Source organism: Ambystoma mexicanum, chromosome 3q, assembly GCF_040938575.1.
Source record: "Ambystoma mexicanum isolate Mex_15411 chromosome 3q, UKY_AmexF1_1, whole genome shotgun sequence".
NCBI classification, from domain to species: Eukaryota; Metazoa; Chordata; class Amphibia; order Caudata; family Ambystomatidae; genus Ambystoma; species Ambystoma mexicanum.
In genome coordinates, this window is record NC_090926.1 from 537626731 (window position 1) to 537647511 (window position 20781).

General features: G+C 45.6%; 1 protein-coding gene across 1 annotated transcript in view; it reads right to left on the reverse strand.

The window, feature by feature from the left end:
- The window catches only part of SLIT3 (slit guidance ligand 3), a 1101025-nt gene that overhangs the window by 363467 nt on the left and 716777 nt on the right, over positions 1-20781 (reverse strand). The window lies entirely within an intron of this gene.

The following is a 20781-nucleotide window of genomic DNA, read 5'->3' on the forward strand; positions in this document are numbered from 1 at the left end:
CCTGCCCCCCACCGACACACACAGAGAAGAGAAGTGCACTCAGGAGGGCAGATATAACAGCATTAGGAGCTGCACGAGGCGCCGCCGCCTGCTCTCAGGACAGGTCACATCTGCCCGCGTGGCCTCCTCTTTGTTCGGCTGAACACGTACAAGACTCAGAGACACTTTGGGTCGCTGGAAGGAAGACTGCATTCAACACAATTCTCAACACAAATACACATTCAGATACATAATTCCCGGCATACGTCTATGTTTCGATATTTACGTAGTAAATCAAATAACACACAGCGTTCTGCATATGTGCGTGCATACGGCTCTGTGTATACGTGCACACGCGCTCGTGCGCGCACACCCACTCAGAAAGTAGCAGGACATGGCACACCTTGCTGTCCAAATATAAGTGTACACGTTATCTCCATAACATCGCTGCTGCGTGCACACATGCACTGCAGGTTAGCCTTCCGTTCTCGTGAGCACCGGCCACACATTGTGTGATGTGGTGATTGACTGGCTCATGTGTACATATAGGCCTCCTCATTAAGGTCTCAAACGATGCTTGCTGTGATTCAAGAGGTCCACGCTCATCATACCCTGGGGGAAGTGAAGGGGTAAAAGCACAGATAGACAACCAGACATAAACAAAGAGACCCACGCAAGAAGAAAGACAGGCAGAGGCGCAAAGGCGTCTGGGTAGATATTTACTGCAGACATGGAGACAGACAGACAAACGGAGATTGGACTACAGCAGCATCCAAAGGCAGGCTTGCAGGCAGGTGTCGCGATAGCTAGAGACCTACAGAGACAGGGGAAAAAAAGACATGAGACTACACAACGAGACATAGAGATCTCTTGAGGGACATACATGAGGATAGATTAAGACACATTCCTAGCCACACAGTGGACAACCAGGTGTGGAAATGGGCAACATTTATTGGGAACCTGACGCAAGCGCGCACGCGCGCACACACACAAACACACACAGACACACACAAACACTTGGACAGACTTGTAGACTGACATACAATGAAAATGGGCCTACTCATTGATAAACGGACTGTCAAAGACAAACTAGCATAGATAAAGAGGTATGCACATGTACACATTTAAAGGAGCAGCCCTACAGATGGGGGTAGATAAAGGATCAGAATAAGGCAGACATACAGACATTACTTATGGACAGATAATAAGACAGACACTGGATTAAGAGGCATGCAAAAACAGATTGAGACATACATACAGACATTGCTTACAGACAGATAGACAGTTGCTGGATAAAGAGGCAGCAGAGACAGACAATTCAACCAAGAACCATAGCAGGGCAGATAGAGCAGGCGTTGGGCAGGGAGCTACCAGGCCAAATCAAAAGGGACACTTGGATTAAAGCGTGATCAGACAGAAGGTGGAGGAGGGTGATATGATTATTTGAATCGCTATCACAGACACATCCTGCATCCCTCCGCGGGGATGCGCAGGTCACCTTGACAGAGGGATGGCTGCAAGAGGAGTTGCGGAGGTGCAGTGCACTCACACTACCATGACTGACACGCATCAGGCCTATCGATCCCTACACACTCTGGCAGCAGCAGATGATTGATAGCTGCGCTCCTTCACATGAGCATCGCTCAATGGCAGCACCTAGAGCGGCGCAAAGCGCTGCGCTCCTTCACATGAGCATCACTCAATGGCAGCACCTAGAGCGGCGCAAAGCGCTGCACATGCTACCAACTCCCATATGGAAGAATCAAGCAGGTTTCATTCCCCCTCATTCATTATGAGATGAAAATGACAAAAGAGAGAATATCTTTGAAAAATGTCCCCCTTAAGGGATATCTAGCAGAATATAACCTTCTCGATTCCGGCATGCGCTTGCACCCCCACCTGTAACTGCCATTGTTTTTCCTAATCTGCAGGACTTTATTTGTCTCCGAGCGATAGCATTTGTTTTTCAATTCAAACTCCAATTCCTTGTTAAAATTACTTGGTTATAATTGAAAGACAAGGAAACAAACCGATTTGTACTTGACCTGAACGATGGCGCTGCCTCATTCCTAGAGGGTTTAGGGTTTGACGACGATACACTGCAGGTGGATCCAAATTATTAAATTAAAACATAAGGCCAGATCATGGGACATGTCTTGTAATATCGATGCATTATATACGAAGACAAGATACTTGGAATACTCACATAAGAGTTTTGTTGTATGTAAACCACGCGGGTATCTTGTGAAATTATCTTCAGTCGAACTTAAATGTTTTATACTATATCTACGTTTTAATATCTTACCTACTAGGGATCTAACTGATATATGGAACGAAAAATTAAACAATATAGGTGTGTGCAGAATGTGCCAAACTGCTATAGAATCAAATCGTTACCTTTTAACAGCATGCCCTGCCCTTATAAAGTGATATATAAAAGGGTAGGCAGCCTTTGTTACAAAAATAGAAACCATCAGGAGTGATCAATTTTGGTCTCCATTATATGGGGCAGAATCCATTGTCATATCGGCTGCTGCTTTTATGATACGGAAGGACATCTTAAAACATTCGGATGCTGAGAGAGTATTGGAATAGGGAGGGTTTTTATTTAATTATGGTTATGTTGACACTTTATATTAATTGGGGTGGGTCTTTTGGGCTGGAAAGTGGGTGTAATTTTCTATGTGGATTTTAATTATGATCTTATTTAACTGTTCTTTTTAAAATGTATTACCCAAGTATTTTTTACATGTGATGATGTACTATGAATGGGTTCTTTGAACTGGGCTAAATGTTTATAATTTACTATTGTACAATAAAATAAAAACATAATTTTTAAAAAATGTTTTTATTTATTTGGTTTAGTTGTTAGTACAACTTTACAAATTTTCTTTTTTCCAAATAAACACATGTTTTTTCTCGGTTCTTCGTGTGCAGAACATGCACGTCTGGAGTTAGTGACATGCACGTCTGGGGTTAGTGGGAGAGGCGGCCGAAGCCAGGCCCTTTCACACAGCAGTCGATAACACGTCACAGCTGACGGCGACCTTCAGCTGGACATTAACTTTTTATCTCCCTTAATTAGGAAGGCTAATTAAGAAGGCCCTTGCACTCCCCAAATCACTGCCCGGAATTGTAAGCAGTACACAGTCCCATCAGAGCACCCCTGGGCGGAAGTTGGCATCAGCTGCAGGAAGCTGTGTGGAAGCTCCCGACAGTAGTATCATTCATTCCCCTATTCCAGGAAGTGCCATGTTCTGCTCTTACTGCAATGCCCAGAGCGGCGTACACCAGAAATGCCAATGTGCCAGGAGCATGGCAAGCTACTGCCGATTAAGATCCTCCTCACATGAGAAAAGTGTTTGTCTCCATGAACCATCGTGTTGGTAGCTAAGAGCGAAATAGTGTCAAATTTGCAGCGAGATCCAGCCAAATCTGCAAGCAGGCATGTTAGTCAGGCCTTTCTGAATTTAACATTACCTTCAGTTAGGTGCAAGGAGCAATGCACAGTCATTCCACTCAGCTGATTCGCACAGCGTTTTCCTATGGGATTGTGCCATTGTAAAATGCCTCAGCGAATCAGAGCTTGAATAGCTTTAGGGCAACAAGACAACAGGGGTGGAGGGCACTAACATTTCAGAGGTGGAGGGTCAACGGACTGCAGAGGTGGAGGGCAACAAGACCAGAGGTGAAGGCCAGCAAGATTCAGCCTGTCCCCCCTCACTCATCACACACTCATCCAACAATTCTTCCAACATCCAGTAGAGCTCACATGTGCGTGCGCGCGACACACACACATACACACACACACACCCACCCAAAAACACACACACACACACACACACACACACACACACACACACTTCTCCAGTCGGGCATAGACAACATTCCTCCAATATCAAAATATAGGGTTACTTCAGTCTATTAATGCTTTCCATTTTGCGTTGCCAGTGGCAACCTCATGTGTGAAATCAAGGGCAAAACAGTTTAGTAGTTTGTATCAAAGTTACAGAACATGGGCAGTCAAAGATCTCACGCCCAGAGTCGGAGTGCAGGCAACATGGGAGACAAGTAATCTATTAAAGATAGTGTGAGGGAGCCTGGGCTAGGATGGACACCTGAAGCATTTCTACTGGTTCCCATTGGAAACACTACTAGGTATTTACTCAAATTGTGGAAAGGTTCAGTCCGAGCGACGGATTCCAGCTACAAGAACTAGAAGTGGACCTAAAGTTTTGATATCCTCTACACTGGGCCAAGTGTGATAGAAGGCTCACCGAAAGACGGTGGCTTGGTGAACACATGTTTCTAGGCTGGACTATTTAAAATCACTTTTTTGATAAATGGACAGATATGCGCATGATATCTACCCTCAAAATTGCCTCAGCGAATTTCACTGTGAGTCTTGCTGCATGTTGTATAGTACCGTGAGTTTGACTTTCATATAGCACAAGCTCGGTGCCCCCTTAGCACTTTGGGGGATGAAAGAGAAGTAGGGCGGTGGTGGTTGTTGCGATAGTGGGAGAGGAGAAAGTTTGCTTTTGAAAATGTGGTGATGGGGGCATAACAGTGTGACTGTCTCTGCTCTGGGGAAGTATCTCCGCGCTAAGACATGTGTGGCGATTGCAAGCATCACGTAGCATTGAAAACAACAAACATTTGCAAACATTGCATGGCAGACTACATCATAACATGACTTAACAAGTCCATATATGCCATATGGGGTGATGAACGGAGAATGTCCTGTCATTATGCAAGGTCTTAGGTGAAAAAATAGTTTTCACCAGGCCGAAACAAAAAAATATTGATTTAGAAAGAAAGAATAAAATCGATAATTTGGTCTTTCTAAATCGATCCTAAAACCCCTCTCACACACCTAAAACTCTATCTCTACTCACGCCCTCCAGCTCCCCACCCGCACTCACCATGTTCCGTCGCCGCTGCCCTCCTCTCGGTGCGCAGCCATTTTGGGAATGACAGCTGCTGCATAAGACGCTCACGAGTGTGAGGGCGAGGGACATCATGGAAGCAAGGTAAGTGTTTGGGTGTGTGCATGTGTGTGTGCATGCATGTAAGGGAGAGGAGTGTGAATGTATGTAGTGGGAATGTGAGGGGGCGTGAGTTTAAAAAAGTATAAAAAAATAAAGGGCAAATAATGGTGTGAGTGTGACGGGAAAGTGTGGTGCCGGACAGGAGGAGCCAGAGGGTGTGAAAGGGGAACTCGAGGGGTGAATACTTTAAAAAACGAGGGTCGGGCCCCCAACTTCATACTACAGCATTTTGAAAACGACCAAAATAAATCGGTCTTTTTGGTGTTTGATTTTTAAAATGCGATAATATCACATAGAACTGTCTGGGCACTGGAAGTGGCACATTAAAGGAAATGTGGGCGGCTTGGCTGTGGTGTAAATTAAATTGATAGATTAGAAGTAGTCTAAGCAATTCATGGTGCATGGGCAGTTCAACAGAGGAGCCTGGGAAGCACCTGACTACACCAATGATCAGATGTAGATCAACAAGTGGGCCGCAAGGTATATACTCTTGAGTTGGCGATGGAAAAGGTGGCCCCTTTGGTGTCTAATGAATCTGGCGCTGTGCATTCGAGTGACGCGCAATGTGACCCGTAGAGAAAGGGAACTATAAAGGTCTATGCACTTAAGTTAAAGGTCTTCACTACTTCTCCAAAATCATGAAAGTGCAAAATATACTGAGCTCCCTGAAGAAACAAAAATGGTTGCCCATAACTAGAGTAAGGTCGATAGGTGAGCCACACTTCAAGTGCACACCATTGCACACACTTTCAGCCACTTCTTGACAGAATGCAGGTTCCTGATTCAGCAAGAGGCGCGAGCAGCAGGACCTGTCTTGGAGTCATGCAGGCACAAGGTTGCCGTGTGCCGCAGTCCTGGTGCCAGTAGCCCTACACGACCCAGCGTGTGATGGCTCGGTGGCTGAACAGCAGTGCGATCGGGCACTACAATGCTCCAAAACCCCAGGCTGAAAGGCCTTTTGTCAGTATTGTTTAGACTGCCAACATGCTTGTCGATACAAATTGGCAACATTATTGTCGAGAAACGGTTTAAATACCCGAAAAATGGCAAAAACATCCCAGATTACACCTAGCAGTCTTGACCAATGAGGACAAACATCACCTCGTAGCTGCATCGAAGGATGCCAGGCCATGAGGGACGCTTTAGAATCCATGCCTGGTAGATTAGGCGGCCGCTGCTGTCCATGGTGCTGCTTTCAGCTCTATCAAGGACTGCTGCGGAGGACACGGAAACCTTTCCCGCCACAGGCAAGAAATAGCTTCCTGGCACTATGTTCCTTGCAGCGCAGGACAACGATAATACTTCACCCCTGGGAAGGCCGAGAGGCGAACAAAGCGGCCACAAGTCGGCTGAAGACCAACCTCAGGTCGAGTGATTCATGTAATGACTGGAGCGGATGGCCTCCTATAGCGTGGCAGACATCGGACGGGTCAACTATCGCCACAAAGCTCCCTGCACGCACGGCCCTTCCTCCTGCATGCTCAGTGGAGGGTGAACACCGCGGCAACAACTCACCCACTCCCAGCAAACCAGTGCCACGCAACAGGTATGGCTCCTCTCCCAGCACTGACTGGCTTCAATTGTTATTTTGCTGTTATTAAATGTAGACATAAAGGAACGAGGCGATAGTGCAGGCCAATGTATGCCCCTTGTTAACTTTCTTTTCAATCATTTGTAAAATGTTACATGCACAGCTTTACAAAAATATAATATATGATTTAAACACAAATAATTCTTTGTTTTAGTAGACTGTGGGCCTGATTTACCAAAGAGATTTTCAAAGGGAAAGTCCCAATGAAAAACGCTAGGACTGCCCAATGCCCTCTGGCCAAGAAAAACACAACAGCAACAAAAAGTATAGAACACGTTTAGTCCAACTGACAAACCACTAAGTTGGGCTTTACATTAATCATAGAAACATTGGAATCTTAGATCCAATAAGGTGTCATTGTAATACATAAAATACATTAAACCAAGAGTGCCAGCATGGCCCTTAGAATGAGTGGAGACATTGGGTAGCGCGGTAGCAGCACGCTCCACAATGCAGAGGCTCTTAAATCGATACAGTCAGCACTCCCGTCCAATATTGTTCCCCAATGAGAGCCACCTACTTGCCTCCACACCCAAAAGAAAACACGTTGAACTGGCAACTGGATGCCCCCACCTTTGCCAATCGCTCTCCCGTGGCTCTTTGGGCTGGCACCTTTCTCTCACGCATGTCAGGGAGGGCTATAACTACTGGCGCTTCATGCCCCGTGTATTGACAAACCCTTGCGATGAAGGTGATGTTGAACCATTTTTGATGGTATCCTGTTGTTTCTACAATGTAAATACTTTGCAGTCATTTACTTTATGGTCATTCAATTTACTTTTAATGAATTATATTTAGTTGTGGGTTAAGGAGTAAAAGGGGTGAGGAGGGGTTTGAGATATGGGTGACAGTGAAGGGGAAGTGGGTATGGGGGGATGAATTAACATGTAGCCATTTTTTGACTCCTACAATAGGGTCTAGAGGGGAACTGGCTACCGTCTTACCCACTGGTTACAAGTTATCATTATAATTGTTCTTTTATAACGTGCTTAATACCAACGAGAGGTTTCTAAGCCCAGGATTCAAACCTGTGTTGCGCTGCGTTGTCTTGCTTCCAAAACAAACGCGTTGCCCCTGAGCTATCGTTCCTTTACTACTACATTGGTCTGGGAAGAGTCATGTGTTCACCTGCCGCGTTGGACTGTCACCCACCTTGTGTCCACCTCTCTCATGTTTGCATATTGAACGGATACATGTCCCATTCATCTGTCCCGTTCTTACCTAATGACATGACGCAGTTTTCTTACTAAAATGGCTGCTGTTTACTTTTTTGGCTGTGCCTAACTTATGTTCCTTTTTGGTTGAGCCCATGTCCGGAAACCACCACTTACTTGTTTCCCCTAAAATCCTGTATATTGCCCTTACTTTGTGTTTTACAACGTGAAGGTGGTCCCCACAGTGTTATGCTCTAATCTTACATCTTATGTTTGATGTTTTACTCTGATTGACTTTTAAAGGTTTTTTTCCCTTTTATAATTTTCTTCTTTATGATCTGTTAAAATTATTTCTATTTCTATTTGTACCCGTTTTATTTAGAGCTCAATCTCTTTTGTATATATTTCATGTTAAATATTGTAAAACTGATTTAGTTCAGTTATATAAAAAAAATGTTAAAAAAATAAAAAGATCTGCTTTTCTCTTATATTTTCCCTAATGTCTACCACCTGGTTCTTAACCTCCTCAATGTATCCAGTGGTTTAACACTTTTCTATTGCCCCGTTAGGTAGCAGCTCCCATTTTTTGCCAGCCGTCTCCTGTTCAGTCTCTAGGTAGCCCCTGTCGCTCTCTTTTTAACATGTATCCCATGATGTGGCAGCTGTCTCTGGCCACCTCGGGGGAACTCTTCTGTTTACCCTATGCACTTTTGCGCATATGAACTTTATACTCCTAGAGGCCAACCCCCTTCCTCTTGCTGCCCGGCCCCATGTTTGCGCATTGGCTGCCCCTGCTCTTGCAAGTGTGACTCTCGCATAACTAAATGATGCTCACGTCTCAAATCTCAGGAGGGTGAGAGGTGCAGCGGACCTGCCAGGTTTTAGGCTTGCCACCTACAGCTGTCACACCTTTATGCAATGTAGTCATCATGCCTCTCTTCTGTTCTATGAGCATGTAGGAGGGATTCCCAACCGGCACCTCTTCAGATTCTTTGAACTATGACTACCATGATCCCATACCAATGATTTTGATGGCTAGTGCTGATGGGAGTTTTAGTCCAAAACATTTGGAGACATAAAGGATGCAGCCCCTAGCTCATATGATACCAAACGCACACAGTGCTCACAAAAAGAACACGCATTCACACATTGATGGAAGGGATGGTTAAGTGCCTCCATCTTATTGATCAGATGCTTGCATGCAGTAGTCTACTAGAGTGAGGGATAGCACATTATTTAGGGTGAGTTGCCAAGACTAGCATCAGAATTTCCTCATGGGCCCCGCTTGGTGTGTGCGAGAGGTTTATACCGATGCCAGGTAGCATTAATGCTGCCATGAAATACATCATCCATCTGCGGATGGACTGAACTCTGCTCCTTCTGGTGATTACGTTTACAGCATAGAGTTCAGAGAAAATGTTTGCGTGTTTTAAAGAAATTGGGCCTCATTAAGAGGTTTGAGGTAGCCTCGCCGGTTTTAACAGCAAGGCTACCTCCAAACTCGCATCTGTGTCCGGCACCCGTGAGTGCGCAATCACCGGGCTATTCTGGCCAAGCAAGACCCGGTATTTGCCCTTTCGTGGGTGCCGCGCCCGGTACATCCCCATTCCCATTGAGACCTACGGGGCTCAATGGGAATGGGGTGGGTGGTATAGCCCTAATGGGCTCAATGGGAATGGGGTGGGTGGTAGCACCGGTACCGTTAATAACGGTACCGGTGCTACCATCATCTTCTGCTCGTGGTTGCCGGTATGGCCACAAGGTCAGACCTGGTGGCTGCAAGGGCATCCACGAGCAGAACTCCTAGTATGGCGGTGAGGTAGCAACAGTGCCAGTAGCAATACCGGCGCCGTTGTTGCTTTACTGCCATACTTGTAAAGAGGCCCACTGTTTCTTAAAGGAATACTTCTGCCCAAAGCATAGATGGTGGCAAGGGCACTTCTAAGTCCAAAAGTATCTAAAAAGTGAGATTGGCCTCCCACCTGGGTTTGTTTACATTGCACTGATCACTCTGAGGACCAGGCCTTCAGCCATTCCTCCGCAGTGGGCCTATGTGGGGTGGGGATCGTGGAGGGGGGGTGGCTGGACATCCCTGTGCAAGACATAGTTGTGCGGCAGAATGTCAGGCCACTTGCTAGCCAACTAAAACACTCTGAGGACCAGACCTTCAGCCATTCCTCCGCAGTGGGCCTATGTGGGGTGGGGATCGTGGAGGGGGGGTGGCTGGACATCCCTGTGCAAGACATAGTTGTGCGGCAGAATGTCAGGCCACTTGCTAGCCAACTAAAACACGCTGGATGTCAAGCAAAGAAACAGCGCATTGCAAGACCTGTGCTAATGCCCTCAACTCACCATTGGGCGACTCATCACAATAAGATATTTCCTGTATATTGGGCAAATCCCAGAGGATTCGTGCATGCGGACACCAACAGCCACTGCTACCAGGCTCAATGGGGGCATTACCTACACATGGAGGCTAGCCGCTGACCTTCTGCTTGAACCAATGGGAGCATCCTGACCATGCAGACATCGAACTGCCCAGGAGCGGGCACATTGTTGCACCCTGCCATGCAACTACAGCGATAAACTAGGGGAACACGCTCTTCTTTTTGCAGCCTCCGAGGCACCGGTGACCTCATTTGAGGTGAAAAGCGGGCCTTGGCCAGCTCACCCTCCTTTTCTCTGAATCGCCTCCGCCTTGGATGCATGAACGCACGGGAACCTCTTCAGCATATGGGTGATTAAAATACCTGTTCTAACTTTACCCAAGACGCTCTGGGGATGTGGAAGTCCTGTGACAGGCAATTAGCGGCTGAACAATGCGATCTACCCTGGGGACCGACACGGGAAGGATGCTGAAGCGGTGCGCCAGGCAAGCGCTGCGCAAGGGAAACAACTGCTCCGCACTAGCGCTGTTCACCAAGAAGTGTCTTTCACCGGGAAGTGCACCTTGCTTTTTTGGAACATTATAAGACGCAATAACATTGTTCAAGCATATTTTACATTCTAGTAGTGCCTTCCTTTATTTCAACATTACTTCATGCTTTTTAAAATGATAATCCATAGAATGGCATCAAAGAATTAAGAATACATCTGAAAAAAATACTTGAAAATAGAAACTGGGCACTATCTGGAGAGCAGCCACCTGGTCAGCACAGGAGAAAATTAGGAGCTGGGTATATTGGCATTTTCATCACGGAAGCGACCTCAGTGCGAACCATTGGGTATTTTGAGGTGCTCAGCAGTGTTGACAGCTCCGACTCAATGTGGTCTATGGCAAAAGATCTGGGCCTACGCTAATGACGGGACCGTCGGGACTCGGGGCGAGCTAGCCTTGCCCACGATCTTCTATCCCGGGCTACCACCAAAAGACCCATTGCTACAGCCCCCCAGATCTCCCCAGCGATGCCTCTTTCTCTGAGAGGGGCAACCATGTGAAGATGATGAGCAATTCCCAGAATGCACTTCACATCACATGGCCTGCAAGGACCTCCTTTAGGAGGCACCAGTCTGCAGGAGGGGCGCCGTTTTAAGTAGTTGTTGGACTCGGACGCTTGGTGTGAAACTTTCAAAAAATAGCGGCGTCAGAGTGAACATTTGGTAGGGGTGGGTCCCCAAATTAAAGCTCAGTGCCGCTCAGTGGTAGCACGATAAAGACAACTAACAATGGCGCATTTATTGTAAGGCAACGTGTTCTCATGTATGGCGTCTATTTACAAAGGCATGAAACAGCTGTGTCGTAAGTCAGAATGAACAACTGACTGCTCTGGATTTGCACAATAAAAGGGCGCACCTAGATAGTTGTGTCTGTCTCTGTGCAGATACATCACACTTAACTGTTTGGCTGCCAATGTGTCTAGCGCTTGTCATTGTTTATGCTACAAAATAGCTACAGCAATTGCACATTTGATAGTGGCCGTTCTTTTAAATCAAATGTTCGGCGACTGAAAGTGGGGCTGATAATGGAACTGGCACAACAATGCTTATAATATTGCAGCGCCTCGATGCCCGCGGGCTGTATGAGCGCTTTAAAAATGCAAAAGTAAAATAAAATATAGGTATCCTAAACTGGGGCCTGCTGCCTTTGGCCCACCAGATGTTCTGGATGACATTTCCCAGCATCAACCCTAATCGACGGTGAGGAAACATGGGATTTGTACTCCAAAACATCCAGAGAGCCTCATACTGCAGACCCATGCACACAAGAATGACTGTTTTACTCCTTCATGCACTGACATGCACCGTCAGAATCAGTAGTACCATGATTTAGGATTAATTCATGAACTGGACACCCCCTTTGATCGGCAAATGTCCAGTTGCTTAATTGTCGACTCTGACCCCCATTGATGTGAGCTCTAATCCTGCTTTTCCACACAACGACTGAACCTCAAAAATTACTTTCAACTGACTGGAAAGGAGGTAAGGTATTTCCCAAAATTGGGGTCCTTTCCAAACCAGCTTAAGAGCAAGTTCTCAGCGCTTTATCAAAAGTTCGCCCTTCCGCTCCGTACGAAGGGAGACTCCGATTGCGGCATTGGACATACATGCCTTATTCGCCTTGCCCTGGTTTCTGAGGAACGTGACTGTACAACTCACTTTATCTAGTTTCTGGTCATGAAGCCATGTAAAATATCATTAATGTCGTTGTATGTGCCCGCCTGTATAACGAGAGGCAGCACTAAGCCCAGCACAGACGGGCGAGGAGTGGAGCAAAGCTGGCAATGCGCCACGGAATCCTATTGAAGTAATCCCTCTAAGCAGGGTTTACTCTGATGACTCTAATGGGATGATCGCTCCCTCAGGAGTGGGGGCTTGGATCCTCCTAGCCTTACTTAAATCGCGGGCGAGCAGGCAGTGCTCTTTGCTTCCATGTGGGATTCTCAGAAGACTTTTAATATTTTCCTGGAAATTATATTTTCTGGGTCTTTCAGTGCATCGCCCAGAGAATTTGCATTGGGCAGAGTTTTGCATCAGGTAGATTGTTTGTACCATCATCAGACTATCTGATGCTTGTCTAGGTTCTTTGCGTACACCTCCCGTCTGTGTGTACTCAGCAATATTGTGTATCGCTATCTATGTTCAGAGTGTTCCATTTCTTGTCTAGGAATTTGCATTTTTGATAAGAATTGTAAACATTCAACTTCTGACGTTATTTGATTGTGCATTCATTTCACTTTTTGCATTTTCTCTATAGAATATATCTAGTTAAATGGAGACAGTGAATCTCAGACAGTTTAGGTTGGGATATATGTGGGTCTATTCACTAAAGCTGTTGAGGTCATCTTGCGCAATAGCATTAGAACTTGCCAATAAGTGTGACCAGTTCACATTGAATCAAAACACTGCAGGCTTCATTAACACAAGCGTTGTGCAACGACACAATCCCATTGAAACCCGCTTTGTAAACCAGGCTCAATGTGCTTCCTCTGGGCCCCCTGCTTCTTTTTGTTTTTGTTTTGGATTACTGTTTGTGCACACGCGTGAGTAAAAAATCATGCCCCAGTTACTTTGTAGGGGAGTCAATGTCAGTTTCATTGTTAGCAGCATGTGCTATTGGTTATTGCAACCGTGCTAATGGGCAACAATTATTTATATAGGTCAGTTGCGTTTCCTTTTGCAGAACGAACACGTTAATTGAGTGCTTTGCTCTCTTTGTCTCTCAACCAATTGGATCTCAATGCCTTCGTGGAGTTTTTTTATTCACTGCTCCATGTGCAGTTTGATGATGAGAAATACACGTACAATGAAACATCTTGCCTTTGTTCAGCCCGAAAATCCCACATCAAAACCAGCCATGCAGCAGCCGACAAGAATGAAGTGGCAGACACCATTGCAGTGATAGAAGGGCCAAGAGAGCAGCCAGTGTGGAAACAGGAAGGGTACTCTACAAGGCCAATACCCTTGACAGAGCATAGAAGCTACTCATTCGAGGCGAATCACAAGAGGCAATTATTTCATGATAATCACACAACATGTCACATGAGTATCTAGGGCTTGAATCCATGATTACCAAGCCTTATCTCATTTATCTGGTCTGTTCAAAAGCTGGGGACATTTGCCACTACCCCAGTCCGGTGTGGCTTTCTTCCCAAAGTCCCAAAGTCTGTGAGGGGGGATGGTTGCCACAGTAAAGTGCAAGGTGGACAGAAGCAGAAACGCTTGTCTCATCTGAGGGTCCTAATGGTGAGGCTGAACATTACAGAGAAGTCTAGGCATAGCCATTGAGGCAATTGCCGCCAAAAAAGACATGAGGCACTTTTCCCAAAAAGCTGCATGGGTTACGGTGCTTTAAGAAGCTACCAATCGCGCCCTCTAAAAGCCTGCTTCTCTCCCCAACAGGGAAACTGGCCGCCATAGCACAGCATATGGTCGCTCTGCTTCAGTGTGTGTATGTTTGTATATTTTGAGTTTTATAAAGTGCCATCTTTCACCTTGGCCGGGTATCTTGCGGTTATTGAGTAGAGAAACAAAGGTCGGGAACAATATAGAGCTATGTGCATCTGGAATAAGTGATGCTACCTGATAGTTGCTCCTAGGCCAGAACAGTTTCGAGAGCTTTCCTGAACTGTAAAAGGCTAATTGCATAATACAGGCTTCATACAGTTCCAGGGTTTTGCTGGCTGGACAGCGAAAGGATGTCTTCCTATTGTTTCCTTCCTGTATCTTGGTACGACAAGCGTACAGGCTGATTCAGATTGCAGAGCAGGGGCGCCAAGTATGCGGGTGCTCCAGGGGGTGGGCCTCTCCCCGGGAAATGCTGTCTTCATGAAAGCCCCTCCAACCCCCATCCCCGTCACTCCCCGGGAAAACCAAAATTCACTGCCACTGGTGCAGAGTGTATGGAGGTGTACAAAGGCATAACCCACTAGACAAAAAAGTGGAGATAATCATTGATAAGGAACATACATTTCAATATAATACGTTCTTAAGCAGCAGCCAGTGCAGTGATGCCGGGCCAGGTAGATTATCAGTTTAGATAATAAGCTCAGATATATGCTATTCTCAAAGTCCTATCAGTGCAAAATAAAGGCATTAATGGCCATTGCCCTTGAAGAAAAGATAGAGCGATTGGTTCAGGCTAAGCCTACCTTAATGAACCAATCCTGGGTCCCTACCAACAATCTTCTGTTATGCGTGAGGTCATAACCAGAGTGCTTTGCAACAGGAAAGGTAAGGGGTGACAACATGTACTATTAAGTCCCACCCATCTTCCTGTCTGCTGTGGATCAAAGTGTCTCTCTGATTAATTGAACTCTCTGTGACTCCTGATCAAAGCACAGGTATCCCTTGAAGTTTGTGGCGAGAACAAATGTTCTGTCTCCATTAAATGGCATACTTCTTCCTTCTGAAAGGGGATTCCCTGCAGGGGTTGCCTACTGTAAATAGGTGTCATAGACATGACATTCACTGCCCTTAATACAAATGGGTGGGTGGGGACTAGCTTCAAGTTAGCACATTGTATATCAAAGAGGTGTTAGTTTCCTGTCCCTTGTGTTAGTTATGTGACCAAGCCTCTTTGCAGCCCTGTTTTCATTTAACTTTCATCAGTATGTGCTGCCACCACACAGAACTTCGACTATAGAACAGGGTGGATCCATGGAGCCCTTGATATTTAATTAGGATGGCCACGGCAGTAGGAAGTGTTGCCTTCCCCCTTCCTGGGATGCTTTGATGTACCTGTGGCTGTCACATTCCAGCTAAATGTGACAGGGAGGACTGCCCTTGGCTGTGTCCCCCCCAAAGTACACTTGAATATTTTTTTTGTTGTGCGATGAGCATAGGAAAATGTGTGCAGATTAGCCCCACACATTTTCTGAGGTTGACCTCCCATCATTCCATTCCTTACAAAAAAAATTAAAAGCCCAGGCGAGCGCACACTCCCCGTGCGATTGGTGGAATTCCTCACAAATGGTGTTGTAGGTTGCTGAGAGATCCAGCTGGACCAGGGCTCACACATTTTGCAAGACATTCTCCTGAGTGATCCAAAGAGAGAATGCATGGGGCGGTTAGGGGTCACGTGGGGGATTAAACAATAATGTAAACAGAATGCCAAACCTAGTTATGCTGTGTTTGTCAGATATATTTGCAAGATACCTCTCTGGAACTAACACATTGGGCCTGATTCATAGAAGCGTTTTATGAGGGTGCAATCCCATAGGAAAATGCTGTGTGAATCAGGCCCATTATGTTTAAATTGGTACCCCCGTCCATTTGAGTATTCAGAAATATTATTTAAAACTAAATAATTTTTTAAAAAGAGGGTTTCGCCTAGCGCAAACATCTGTTTACACAGCCACATGCACACACACACACACACACCACCCTGCTTGCGCTTTGATTCTGAGGTGATAGAATAATTACATGTCTGTTTAAGAAAGCTGACATATAAAACTTCACTCTGTAAAGGGCCTCTTCTCCAAACTGCCAAGATCAAGCTGTTCTCATGTCTGCATTCCCAACATTGAAACTGTGGCACACGATCGAGTTTGTTTCTTTGAGATTTCGTCTATTTGCTCTTTTTCAACCATGTTACGAAAAAGCTCTAAAATAGGCAATGCGGCCTCTCGTCAGCTGACATCTGCGCATATTTGAGTAAATGTGAGCTGCAGCTTGACATTTCAGCTGACGATGCCCATACAAGCAGGTTCAAAATAATAGCTTCTGCCAGGAGCCTTCCTCAATTCTTGTTTGTTTTAGCTTTCTGTAATGTGCTACATTCTCAGAGGCGCAGCTGGAGTCTAGACTTTATTTAAGACCGGCAGAGGGACGCCCAAGACCTGGTGCTTCTTCTCTCAAGACAGCTTGCTTGTTTTATGTTTCTGTGACCTGTCATTTTGCGCACACCAAGATATGCCACATTGTGATGTTACGGTGGCCTATATTTTCCCACATCCAGCTTGAACAGCTGATCTTCTATCACAGTTGGTGCAGCTGTAGTAAGAGGTGTTGTTACTACCAAATGCAATGGCGCTCACTGTGTGAACCAAAAGAATGAAGGCCTGCCAAGATTTCATCACAGAATAGGTAGGCTGGCACATGTCAAAGTTGAGCGTTTAACTCGCTGAGCTATCCACTCCCACTACAGCTTGTTGTTTGTGCAACTGTGCAGTTAAAAAAAATACTATGTTATCCTTCCGCCATCCTGTCTTTTGCCCTGTCCTTTACAAAAGATAACAATAAGAATGTTATTTTTCTAAGAAGCATGTCATGACATTTTCCGGCTTCTTCTAAGCACTACAAGAAAAGGTTTTATAGTAATAAGAAAAGTGACCCCCAGAGTCAAGGCATTACCAACATCTGTCTGTATGTATATTTAAGGAGACATGGCTAATAAAATAGCACAGCAGGTTAAGTGCTCTCTGCCGAGATCTGTGTATGATTTTTAGATCGTAGGTTCTACTCTTAGCAAGGTCATCTAAGCCTTTAAATGCCTTCTAATTCCAGGTGGGTGCACATTGTATATACACAGGTGTTCCATACACACCGCTTTGACGAAAACACTGTATAAGTAACAGATTATTGTTATACATGCCTAAATATCAGTACCAATAATTCCAAGTGAAGGCTCAGAATAACATCAAAGTTTTACAGTAGTGTCACCGCTGTGACCCTTAATCAACTCGAGACAGGCCCGTCCCTCTACAGATCATTTCCGAGTGTGTCTTTGTTCCCGTGAGATTTGTGCAAATCTCATTTTTACACTGGCCTGCCTGGAGCTGAATGAGAGTGGCTTATGAATGGATATTGGCAGTGAGCTGATAGCTCTTTAAGACAGTTTGCTGGACCAAAAATCTGAATGTTACTAAATGTTATACACCTGGCCTGGCGACGTCACTTCCTTGGACGGACTGTTCGGTCTCTGCGGGCGTCTGCCCCTGCCGCCCTCAAGTTCTCCCTAATAAGCACACCTGTGACTGAAAGGATGCAGTGACCACGCGTTTTCTTCACGATAACATAAATAAATAAAGAATCGGTGGTTTTTGTCATATATATAGTGCGCACACAAACTCACAGGTGTGTTTTCTTTATTTATGCTATAGGAATTTTATACCACCATTTACAGGTGCCCCCTCGGCCCCACTCACGACTTTTGCCTGTGCTCCCCCTCTGTGTACCCCACCTAAATATAATTCTGGGAGACGCCACTGGTGACGGACTCCATTGTCCTTTACTGTGTCGACAAACAACACCAACAATTAAATTCCAATAAGGCGGCTTCAAGCAGGGCACTGTATGCTGGGGTGTCGCTATAGTACCACTACAAAGAGCAAACTCAGAGGTAAACAAGATGATTAGACATCTAATGACAATGTAAGGGCGATTCTCCGCAACACATGGATCGTGAGAGGAGTTTTTATACCACATTGAGAGACAAGGCTTAAACACATGTGTGTTAAATGGTAGCGATTAACGGTGGCTTGTTATTAGACTAGTGTCGGTGCGATGAATGTGTTAACCGCAGGATGCCTACAGGGCGGCGCTCACGTGCGTCGATTGCATGACCGGAATCATTGCTTTCAGGTAAGATGTTCCTAAATCAGTTACTATGCGCAAAAAGGAATGGCACGGCCCATACCCAATAGCAGACAAAATGAGAAGGCTCGGGGATTTTTTAGCATTTCTTAAAATGATGCCACTCAGCACATCTGTCCTCAGCAGAAATCAGTCTACAGAAACACGAAGGCTCGGGATGGGGTCTCTACGAGGTCTCTACATTGGCCTGCACCCTAGAAGAATAATAAAGCACCCCAGGGACGTTCTCCAAGAGCAAGACAGTCTGATTCAGGCAGGAGGTGCAATGTTATGTTATGTTAAAGGATATTTATACAGCGCACTATCACCACCTGAGTGGTCCCCTGGCGCTTTGGCGGATATGAAAAGCAAGAGGGTAAGGTATGTCAGTTGGACTGAGCGTGAAAAAAGTGCAAGAGAGCTGTGATGAGCTGTTGGCAGCTGCAGTTCGGATTACACCGTTTGCTGAGCGTAGCTGTGAATTTTCGGTCGGTAGTTGTCATGTGCTTTTGTGCGGGGCCATGTGTGGCTTATTTCGTTGTTGCAGAAGGCAACTTTTGAATTTAACGTGAGGCGATTTTGTTAGGAGCCTGTGAAAGGAGGCCAGCTTTGGATTGGTTTTTTTTTCTATTGGCAGAAATCGTGAAACGAGTAATGCCAGCATTTTAAGATAGGAATACAGGTAATCAAAGATAAAAAAATAAAATAAAAAAAAGGCTTGATATAAGGCCATTGGCACCTGATAAATTACTCCCTTTTCATTGAATGAATAAAATCCGGAGGCAGCTGAGCTGATCGATCAGGTTATTAACAGGGATCTGGTGAGCTTGGTGTGTGACTGACTCCTCCTAGCCCTTCCCAACTTTCAGTGGCACTGTCCTGTTAGGTTATCTTCCACTAATCTTTGAGGCTCCCCAGTGCCCTTGGAATGGATTTGGAAGGAAGCCCATTCTAGCACTACTCGCATCCTTGTCTCTGTCCTGCATTCATTCTGCACAAACATTTAGATAGAAACACGTGCTCGCCACTACTAGTACGGGTAGTCAATACATGCCTACAGATTAATTTAGCAAGATACTATACCCCTACTAATTGGTATAACATATCCATGGTCAAATTAAAGTGGCTGTCGGCAGCAGTTCTGGGCTGTAATTCTGCTATCGAGGGTCCCCAAATGTGTGGTGCTCTGGCTCCACTTGGGTCTTGGTGGGGCGAGATGGTCCTTATGGCCAGGAATGGAACCAGAATAACCTGGTGCAAAGGAGTTGCTTGAAATTTCAGGAAGTAAATGACAAAATCAATAAACCAGGAAATTGAAGGCTGTAGGTTCTAGAGTACAAGACGGCAATGACACATTTTTGAATGATGATAAACCAATGGCTGTTTTTTATTCTCCAGGAAAAGGGTTCCTCTGACATCCTCAGACCTACACTGGAGGATTTTTGACAGTTGTCTTAATAGAAGTGTGGCAGCATGATGGCATAAATTAGGTCAATATTAAGCCTCATGCAAACTGCCCCACCCCGCCCAAGGGAGACAACCGAGACATGCATCCAAGGGATAAGGATATAACATCTACCCCCTCTCATCCACTCTGACTTCACATGGGGTGATGATAACCCTCACAGACGAGTGACACTGACATTTGAGAAGGATCTGCAGTGCCCATAACTGCTGCTCTTGCCTTGGAGAGCTTGAAACAGAGGCCTTCAGGGATGGAAAGAGGAAGGCTTCAGCTCCTCATCATAGTACACTGACCAATGTGAATCGCTAACAGGAGCCTAGAAGGAATATATATATATACACAGTGGCCAGAATAAGGCCATGAATGACATCATGGCTGGCACTCTTATTGCATGGCAATTGGGAAGCATGTCCTGAAAATGGGCTCCACTTAGATACATGCTTACATACATCGAAGATCAACTGGCGATAAAGAGCATTAAAGAAGATAGAGTCTTCCTCCCATCTCTGAGTGGCAGGAATGCAGTGGCCAAGCCCCCCCATGCGTGTCCCCAGGCTACAGGTCCAGTTACACTGCTCCTAACTCACTGTGGGCCAGCGGTGAATCTGGGATCATCTCCTGTGCACCTGCATTCATCTCCATGAATGGATTGCTGACTCCCCGGCAGCACCGTAACATCGGAAATGGACTCAGCGTAGGGCCACTTAGGCTGGATGTATTGCACCTGGCGGACATTATCCAGTTCAGCGTATTTCTGCCAGCAGCAATTTACAGCAAACACCGGACAGTGATGGAAAGCGATGCACCAACAGTGACCCTCTTCTGTGCTTGGTAATCATTGGTTTCAGAGGACATCCAAGATGTCTGCCTCTGGCACCTATTTAATGATGCACCGAAATCTGATCTGTATTGGGCTAGAAAATGGGTCCCTAAAAAGCTAAAAACAAAATGAAGATCAGGTTAGGAGAGACATGTGCTCCAGGGGATTACAGAATAGGGAATTCTCAGTAGGTGCTTCTTCACGGAACA